Raw genomic sequence first — 9,716 nt, 5'->3', positions numbered from 1 at the left:
TGCCATCTTGTCTCTCCCCTATACAAATTTTAAAACAAGTCTTCCAAGTTTCTTAGAACATAAATCAAGATTTTATTTATTTGTTTTTTCCCTTTATTTGCTAATTAATTTATTTATTTTAAGTAATCTCTACATCCAATGTGTGGCTTCTATGCAAACCTGAAATCTATAGTCAAATGTTTTTATCACTTTGTCAGCCAGGTGTCTCAAATAAAATTTAATTTTATCTTTAATTATATTAAAGCTTATACTTTCAGATAGTTGAATATTTATCATATTTTTACTTATTGTATTTATTAGTTTTTATTATGTTATGTTAGTCACCATACAGTACCTCAGTTTTTCATGCAGGGTTCCAAGAATCACCGTTTACATATTACACCAAGTGCTTCATGCAATTAATATCCTCCTTAATGCCCCTCACTGGGCCAGCATATCCCCACAACTCCCTCCCTTCTAAAACTCTCAGTTGGTTTCTCAGAGTCCATGGTCTCTCATGCTTCATCTCCCCCTCCAATTTCCCCCAACTCCCGTCCCCTCTCCTCCCAATGTTCTCTGTGTTATTCCTTATGCTCCACAAGTAAGTGAAACCATATGCTAACTGACTTTTTCTACTTGATTTATTTTACTCGACATAATCTCCTCCCCTCTCATCCATGTTAATGCAAGAGTGGGGTAGCCATTTCTGGTGGCTGAGAGATATTCTGTCATATATATGGACCACATCTTCTTTATTCATTCTTGTGTTGAAGGGCATCTTGGCTCTTTCCACAGTTTGGCTATTGTGGACATTGCTGCTGTGAACATTGGGGTGCCTATGGCCTTTCCTTTCACTGAATATGTATCTTTGGGGTAAATACACAGTAGTGCAATTGCCATGACATAAGGTAGCTTTATTTTGAATTTTTTGATGAATCTCCACATTCTTTTACAAAGTGGCTACACCAACTTGCATTACCACCAACAATTTCTCCACATCCTTTCCAACATTCATTGTTTCTTGCCTTGTAATATTTACCATTCTATCGGTGTAAGGTGGTATCTCAATGTGGTTTTGATTTGAAATTCCCTGATGGCTAATGTTGATGAACACTGTTTAATGTGCCTGTTAACCATTTGCATATCTTCTTTTGAGAAGTGTCTGTCCATGCCTTCTGCCCACTTTTAAAAAAAAAGACCTTATTTATTTTTTTGATATAGAGAGATACACTAAGAGAGGGAACACAAGCAGGGGAGTGGGAAAGGGAGAAGCAGCTTCCTGCCAAGCAGGGAGCCTAATGTGGGGCTCAATCCCAGGACCCTGGGACAATGACCTAAGCCAAAGGCAGACGCTTAATGACTGAGCCACCTAGGCGCCCCTTGTGCCCACTTTTTGTCTTGATTTTTTGGGGGGTGCTGAGTTTGAGAACTTTGTTATAGAAATCAAGCTCTCTCTCTTAGCAGATGACATGATACTTTATATGGAAAACTCAAAAGACTCCACCCCCTAATTAGTAGAACTGATACAGCAATTCAGTAATGTGGTAGTATACAAAATCAATGCACAGAAATCAGTTGTTTTCTTATGCACTAATAATGAAACTATAGAAATGGTAATTAAAGAATTGATTTCATTTATAATAGCACCAAATACCATAAGATATTTTGGAATGAACCTAACTAACAAGGTAAAGGATCTATACTCAAGGAACTCAAGGAACTACAGAACATTCATGAAAACAAATTGAAAAAGACAAAAAGAAGGAAAAACATTCCATGCTCTTGGGTTGGAGAAATAAACATTGTTAAAATATATGTACTGCCAGAGCAATCTGTACTTTCAACATCACCCCAATCAAAATAGCTCTGGTATTTTTCAAAGTGCTGGAATAAACAAACCTAAAATTTGCATGTAACCAGAAAAGATCTCGAATTTCCAAGGAAATGTTGAAAAAGGAAAACAAAACTGGGGGCATCACGTTGCCTGATTTCAAACTTATTACAAAGCTGTTATCACCAAGACAGCATGGTACTGGCACAAAAACACACCAAAAAACAATGGAACAGTGTAGAGAGCCCAGATATGGACCTACAACTCTATGGTCATATAATCTTCAAAAAAACAGGAGAAATATATATATAATGGAATTATATTTATATTTACATATATATATAATGGAATTATATATATATATATATATATATATATATATATATATATATATATATATGAAATGGAAAAAAAGACAGTCTCTTCAATAAATGGTGCTGGAAAATTTGGGCAGCTCTATACAGAAGAATGGAACTTGACCATTCTCTTTCACCATGCAAAAAGATAAACTAAAAATTGATGAATGAACTCAATGTGAGACAGGAATCCATCAAAATTCTAGAAGAGATCAACAAAACAAAGAGGCAACCCACGAAATGGGAGAAGATATTTGCAAATGACATTATAAAAGGCTATTTTTTTCTTTTTTTAGAGATGTTATTTATTTGTTTGTTTGTTTTTGCAAGAGAAAGATGTAGAGAGAGCAATAGTGCAGGAGGGAGGTCAGAGTTCTCCCTCTCTCTTCAGTCTCTCTTCTGGCCAGGAGCTCCAGGTGGAACTGGATCTTAGGACCTTGGGATCTTGAACTGAGGGGAAGTGAGAAGCTTAACTGACTGAGCCACCCAGGTGCCCTCCAACTGTATTTACAATTTCACGAATGTTTTTCCTCATATTCATGACTCAGTAGATCTCTGATATTCTTTCTTGCATAAATTTCATTCTCTCAGAAGAACACTTTTTCTCTTTTAGGCATGTTGGTCTGTGAACCCTGAGTTTTTCTGTTTATTGTTTGTTTTGTTTTGAGGGGTAGGAGGTTGGTGTGTTGATTTGAGTCTCCTAATGATAAAATGACAGGAAAGATTAGACAGGAAGAGTATTTATTCTTGGAAGACACTCTCCATAGATTCTTATTACTCCTACACATTTTGCTTGATGTTATGAATGTATGACACTAAAGACACTCACATGCGTTTTTTCTCCTCAGTGTCAGAATGCGCAGCCTTGAAATATGTGAAAACTGACCACCCTTCTCTGTCAAACAAAGAGCAGTCCTAAAATTTGCTTGCTATCAAATAAAACAATGCTCCTCAGTTCATTTTCTCTCAATTATAATGCAAATCCACCTAACAGGATTAATCTATCTTGAAACACTGCATCTCCACTATGGGATTTGGGAGAACGTGGAAGAATCTTGTATCTTCTGCCAGGATCCATGAAAGGGTAACATCTAACTTATTTCCTTTTAGGTACAATAAATTTACATTCTACACAATACACCTATTGTGGGAAGGAGCCAGAAGAGTCACACAGAACTGTCATCCCACAAATCAAGTCTGACTCATATGAAACAGAGTTGAAAGGAAGTGTAATTAAGTTCTACCAAAGTTCTGGTATGTTGGTGGGGAATCTTTGATTTAAAATAACTCATCACATGGGTACTTTGGGTGGTGTAGTCAGTTAAGCATACAACTCTTGGAACTCAGATCCTGATCTCAGGGTACTAGGATTGGGCTCCACCTCCAACTCTACATTCAGTGGGGAGTCGACATGAGATTCTCTGTCTCTCTCTCACTTAACCCCTCCATCTTGTGCTCTCTCTCTCTCTCAAGTAAATGAATAAAATCTTTAAAAATCACTCATCACAGGAGGTATTTCTATCAAGAATTATTTTGCTTAGTTTACCTGATGTCCTCAGATCATCTGTGGGCAGACCATAGGCTGTGTGGCATTGAGGATGGATTTGAGAATACAACAGCTGGTAATTTTAATTATGCTCCTCTAAGTGATCCAAAAGATATATTTCTATGGCTGCTACTCTGGATAATACATTCCAGGTAGTCATTATTTTCTTTAAGCTACTCAAGGTATTATGCCACTTTTTTTTTTGACTTTTCTTCTTACTAACTAGAAATTAAGTAACTATCTAAATAATGACTTTTGAAACAGACTTTTAAAAATATTATATTATTTGTTTACTAATACTAAGATATCAGTTTCTTTTAAGTTTACTTCATTATCTCAATTTGTCTTGTCTGGGTGCTGATTTCTTTTTATGTCTGAAAGAAATATTTTGGGACTAAACTTGACATTAGCTCTCACTATTTCATCATTGTAATTTGACACATTGCCCAAACTAACTGTAGAGGTGGCTGAAAATTTTCCCTCAGCTTTTTCAAAAACTATAGGAGAACCATGAAAAGTAGATGTTACTAGTTTCTTTTGTTAAAATATTATAATCATAGTAGACCATACCTCCCCTTATTCAAAACCAATCTCTGAAAGAAAGTGGCTGACAATCAGTTTCTCTATTTCCTCTTATCAAATTCAGTCAAGAACCTCTGAAATATGACTTCCATCTTTAGGTTTAACTTAGAAAATCATTGCATGAGAGATGGCGGGAAAGTAGGAGGAGGCACCTTTTCAACCTGTAACCTAAAGTGAGCTTTAGGTTACAAAGAACTCTGATCACCCACTAAATCAGCCTGAGATCAGAATTATACACGTCTGTATCTCTACCGGAGCAGAAGACGTCAGTGGGCAGGTAAAGCAGAGTGGGAAACTCGGACTGATATCGGAAGATAAACAAAAAGGGGAGGGAGCCACCAGATGCATCCCATTGGAAAGTAATATCCCAATACGAGAGTGCCCGGCATCTGGGGACCAGCATTAACTCGGAAGTCTGGTAGCAAGCACTCAAAAAGAGCAAAGGATCACCTGGGGGAAAGTGTGGGAATTCGGGTGTTAGGGACAGGGGCTTAAGTCCCCAGACCCAGGACAACCAACCCTGGCGCAGAGTCAGAGAGAGTGTAGCAAAGAAACCAGGTCTTGGTCCCTGAGCCACCAGGCACCTGAGAGCACATGTGGCCCAGCTCCCATGAGGGGCTGGGAGCCTCGCCAGCCAACAGAAGCACAGAATTTTTGCATTCCCCACGGGAGTGCCCTGCCATGCCATCAGAGTTTGAGTCGTGCCCTGTGCCCTCCCCTGAGAGAGGTGCACACAGGCGCCAGTCCAGTGCTCTTGGACTGGGAAAGACCAGGCACTCCCAGCCCAGGCCAGCAGGAAAATTTCAGTGTGTGATCGCTGCTTGGAACCTCTCTGGCAGTCTGGAGCTGCCCAGACAGCCGCCACTGCTGTGGTTTTGGGTATAAGCAAAAACTCCTGAGTCCCCAGGGACCACGACAGGGAACCTGCTCTGCCAGCAGCCAAAGGGGGATCTATTTGGGCTCTGCAGCCAGACTGAGGCTTCTCTCTGAGAGGGAGGTCAGGGTGCAGTTTGCTTTCCTCTAAACCTACAAAAACCATCAAAAGCGGTCAAGGCGAGAGAGAAAAACAAAAGTGAACAAACATAAAAAACTCCAGAGAACAAAAGCCTGAAAAAAACAGTTTCCTCAGAGCCCACACACTTGAGGGGTCCAGGAGGACTTAACTCAGAGAACATCATTAACTGAAAACCCGCGTGGCAGTCCCCTCCCCCAGAAAACCAACCAGGAAAAAAAAAAAAAGACAAGAGAACAACCACCACTACTTCATAGCACAACTTTTCATTTTTAATTTGTTCCCACTATTCTGGCTCATTTTTCTTAATATATATAATTTTTATTATTATATGGATAATTTTTAACCTATTTACCAACACAGTGAGATGTCCAGTACATCAAAATCCATAATAACCTTCTAACCTGAACTTTTTAATACATACACTTGTGTTTTTCCTTTGCATTTCTATTTTTTAAATTTCTTTTTTTAAATTTTCGTTTAGTTTAGTGTAGTTTATTCTTTTTTTAATTTTTATTTTCTAATATTCATATAGAGTTGAATTTCAAGGTAATCCCCTTTCCCCAATCAATGCTACCCCTATAGGTAAACCAATTCCTAATCCCCCTTTAACTTAGTAAAGTTGAGTCCTTTAACAAAGATATTAAGATACATCCAGGAAGAATCAAAACAGCCTTCGTTATCCACACTGAGAATTTATAACCACTCCCCCATCTTTTTCATCTGCCAGTGTTTCTGTGTTTTTGTGTTTGTCCTGATAGTATATAAATCTTACACTTGGGGGTTCTTTTTTATGAGGTTATTCATATATATATATATATATATATATATATATATATATATATATATAAAATTTCTTTTCTCTTGTCATATACTTTTATCAGTCGTTTTGTTTGTATACTTCATAAATCGTACATTTAGGCACATTGAGCTAAACCTTCTCTTTTATCTTACCTTTCTTTACTGTCTTTCTCTCTTTTTCTTTTCCTTTTCTTTTTTCTCTCATTTGGGTGGGGAACCCTGATGCTCAGAAGCATTCCAGGGTGCACCTTGACTGCACCACAGTCAATACATCCAGCTACATCCGTTCAGCCATCTTTCACCAAAATGACTAGGAGGAGGAATGCACAACAGAAGAAAAATACAGAGGATGGACCTTCGGCAACAGAGCTAATAGCTATCAACATAGACAATATGTTGGAAAGAGAATTCAGGTGAACAATTATACAAGCAATAGCTAGGTTGGAGAAAGCCGTGGATGACCAAACAGAATTAATTAGGGCAGAACTGAAAACGACCAGAGATCATGTTTTCAATGTAAGGGAAGAGATGAAAGCTACCAGGGATGAGCTTCACAATGTTCTCAATGAGTTCCAATCTAATCTAAGTTCTCTCAAAGCTAGAATATCTGAGACAGAAGATAGAATTAGTGATCGGGAGGACAAACAGATAGAGAGAAAGGATCAGGAGGAAGCCTGGAACAAACAGCTCAGAGACCAGGAAAACAGAATCAGGGAAATAAATGATGCCATGAAAACTTCCTACATTATAATTATTGGAATCCCTGAAGGGGAGGAGAAAGAAAGAAGTCTAGAAGATATAGTGAAACAAGATCCTCATGAAAATTTTCCCAATCTCGTGAATGGAACCAGTGTTCATGTACTAGAAGCCGAACGGTTTCCCCCCAAGATTATAGATTCTCTAAAGTCCTTGAGACACCTAATAGTAAGAATGAAGAATTAAAATTATAGGCAGAAACTATTGAAAGCAGCTAGTACAAAGAAGCTCCTTACATACAGAGGAAAGTGCATCAGAATACCGTCAGACCTGTCCACAGAGACCTAGCAAGCCAGAAAGTACTGGCAAGGTATATTCAGGACACTGAATGAGAAGAAGTTGCAGTCAAGAATACTTTATCTAGCAAGACTGACATTCAAAGTGGATAGAGAGATAAAAGTTTCCAAAACTGGTGAGCCTTAAAAGATAATGCAACCACCGAGGCAACACTGCAGGAAATATTAAGGGGTCTTCTATAAAATAGGAAAAATCCTAAGAATAGCATTGAACAGAAATAAATAGACAATCTACAGAAAGAAAGACTTCAAGGGTAAAACGATGTCAATAAAAACGTATCTATCAATAATCACTCTCAATGTGAATGGCATAAATGCACCCAAAAAATGGCAAAGGGTTGGAGACTGGATAAAACAATAGGACCCATCCATATGTTGTCTACAAGAGACCCATTTTGAACCTAAAGATACACCCAGACTTAAAGTGAAGGAATGGAGAAGCATCTTTCATGCCACTGCGTCTTGAAAGAAGGCCGGGGTAGCGATTCTCATATCAGACAATTTAGATTTTAAACTAAAGACTGTAGTCCGAGATACAGAAGGACACTACATCATTCTTTTTTTTTTTTTTTTGACAGTACATCATTCTTAAAGGGATTATCCACCAAGATGATCTAACAATTGTAAATATCTATACCCCCAATATGAGAGCATCCAATTACATAAGAAAACTGTTAATCAAGATAAAGAGTCATATTGATATGAATACATTAATAGTAGGAGATATTAACATGTCTCTCTTAGAAACAAACAGATCATTGAAGCAGAAAATCAATAAAGAAACAAGAGCATTAAATGACACATTGGACCAGATGGACCTCATAGATACATACAGAACATTCCACCCTAAAACAACAGAATACTCATTCTTCTCAAGTGCACATGGAACCTTCTCCAGAATATACCACATACTGGGTCACAAATCAGGACTCAACCGATACCAAAAGACTGAGATTATTCCCTGTACATTCTCAGATCACAATGCTTTGAAACTGGAGCTCAAACACAAGGGAAAGTATCAAAGGAACTCAAACACCTGGAAGCTAAATACCACCTTGCTTAAGAATGCTTGGATCAACCAGCAGATCAAAAAAGAACTGAAACAATTCATGGAAACCAATGAGAATGAAGACACTTCAGTCCAAAACGTATGGGATACAGCAAAGTTGGTCCTAAGGGGGAAATACATAGCCATCCATGCCTCCCTCAAAAAAATTGAAAATAACACAGCAGCTGTCTCTACACCTTAAGGAACTATAGAATCAAAAACAAATCAAACCAACTCCACACATAAGAAGGGAAATAATCAAGATTAGAACTGAGATCAATGAGGTAGAAACCAGAGATAGAGTAGAATATATCAGTGAAACTAGAAGCTGGTTTTTTTAAAGAATCAATAAGATCCATAAACCATTGGACATACTAATCCAAAAGAAAAGAGATAAAGCCCAAATTCATAAAATTATGAATGAAAAGGGAAAGATCACAATGAACACCGAGGAAGTAGAAACAATCATCAGAAATTATGATCAACAGTTATATGCCAATAAGCTAAGCAACCTAGATGAAATGGATGCATTCCTGGAAAACTATAAACTTCCAAAATTACCAGGAAGAAATTGATAACCTGAATAGACTGATATCCAGTAACGAGATTGAAGCAGTGATCAAAAACCTCCCAAAAAACAAGAGCTCAGGACCTGAGGGATGCCCTGGGAAATTCTACCAAACTTTCAAAGAAGAAATAACACCTATTCTCCTGAAGCTGTTTCAAAAACTTGAAGCAGAAGGAAAACTTCCTGACTCTTTCTATGATGCCAGCATTACCCTGATCCCCAAACCAGGCAAAGACCCTACCAAAAAGGAGAATTTCAGACCAATACCACTGATGAATATGGATGCTAAGATTCTCAACAAGATCCTAGCCAACAGGATCCAACAGCACATTAAAAAGATTTTCCATCATGACCAGGTGGGATTCATTCCTAGGCTACAAGGATGGTTAAAAATTCGCAAATCAATCAATGTTATAAAACAAATTAATAAGAAAAGAGAGAAGAACCACATGATCCTCTCAATTGATGCAGAAAATGCATTTGACAAAATCCAGGATCCGTTCCTAATTAAAACACTTCAATGTATAGGCATAGATGGAACATTCCTGAACTTCATCAAATCTATGAAAGACCCTCAGCAAATATCATCCTCAATGGGAAAAAGCTTGTAGCCTTTCCGTTGAGAGCAGGAACACGACAAGGATGCCCACTCTCACCACTCTTGTTCAACATAGTATTAGAAGTCCTAGCAACAGCAATCAGACAACAAAGAGAAATAAAAGGTATCCAAACTGGTAATGAAAAAGTCGAATTATCTCTCTTTGCAGATGACATGATATTTTATATGGAAAACCCAAAAGACTCCACCCCCAAACTACTAGAACTCAAACAACAATTCAGCAACGTGGCAGGATACAAGGTCAATGTACAGAAATCAGTGGCTTTCTTATACACTAACAATGAAAATACAGAAAGTGAAAATAGAGAATATATTCCATTTA

This window comes from Mustela erminea, chromosome 3 (genome assembly GCF_009829155.1).
Source record: "Mustela erminea isolate mMusErm1 chromosome 3, mMusErm1.Pri, whole genome shotgun sequence".
NCBI classification, from domain to species: domain Eukaryota; kingdom Metazoa; phylum Chordata; class Mammalia; order Carnivora; family Mustelidae; genus Mustela; species Mustela erminea.
Note: the sequence above shows the minus strand (reverse complement) of the source record.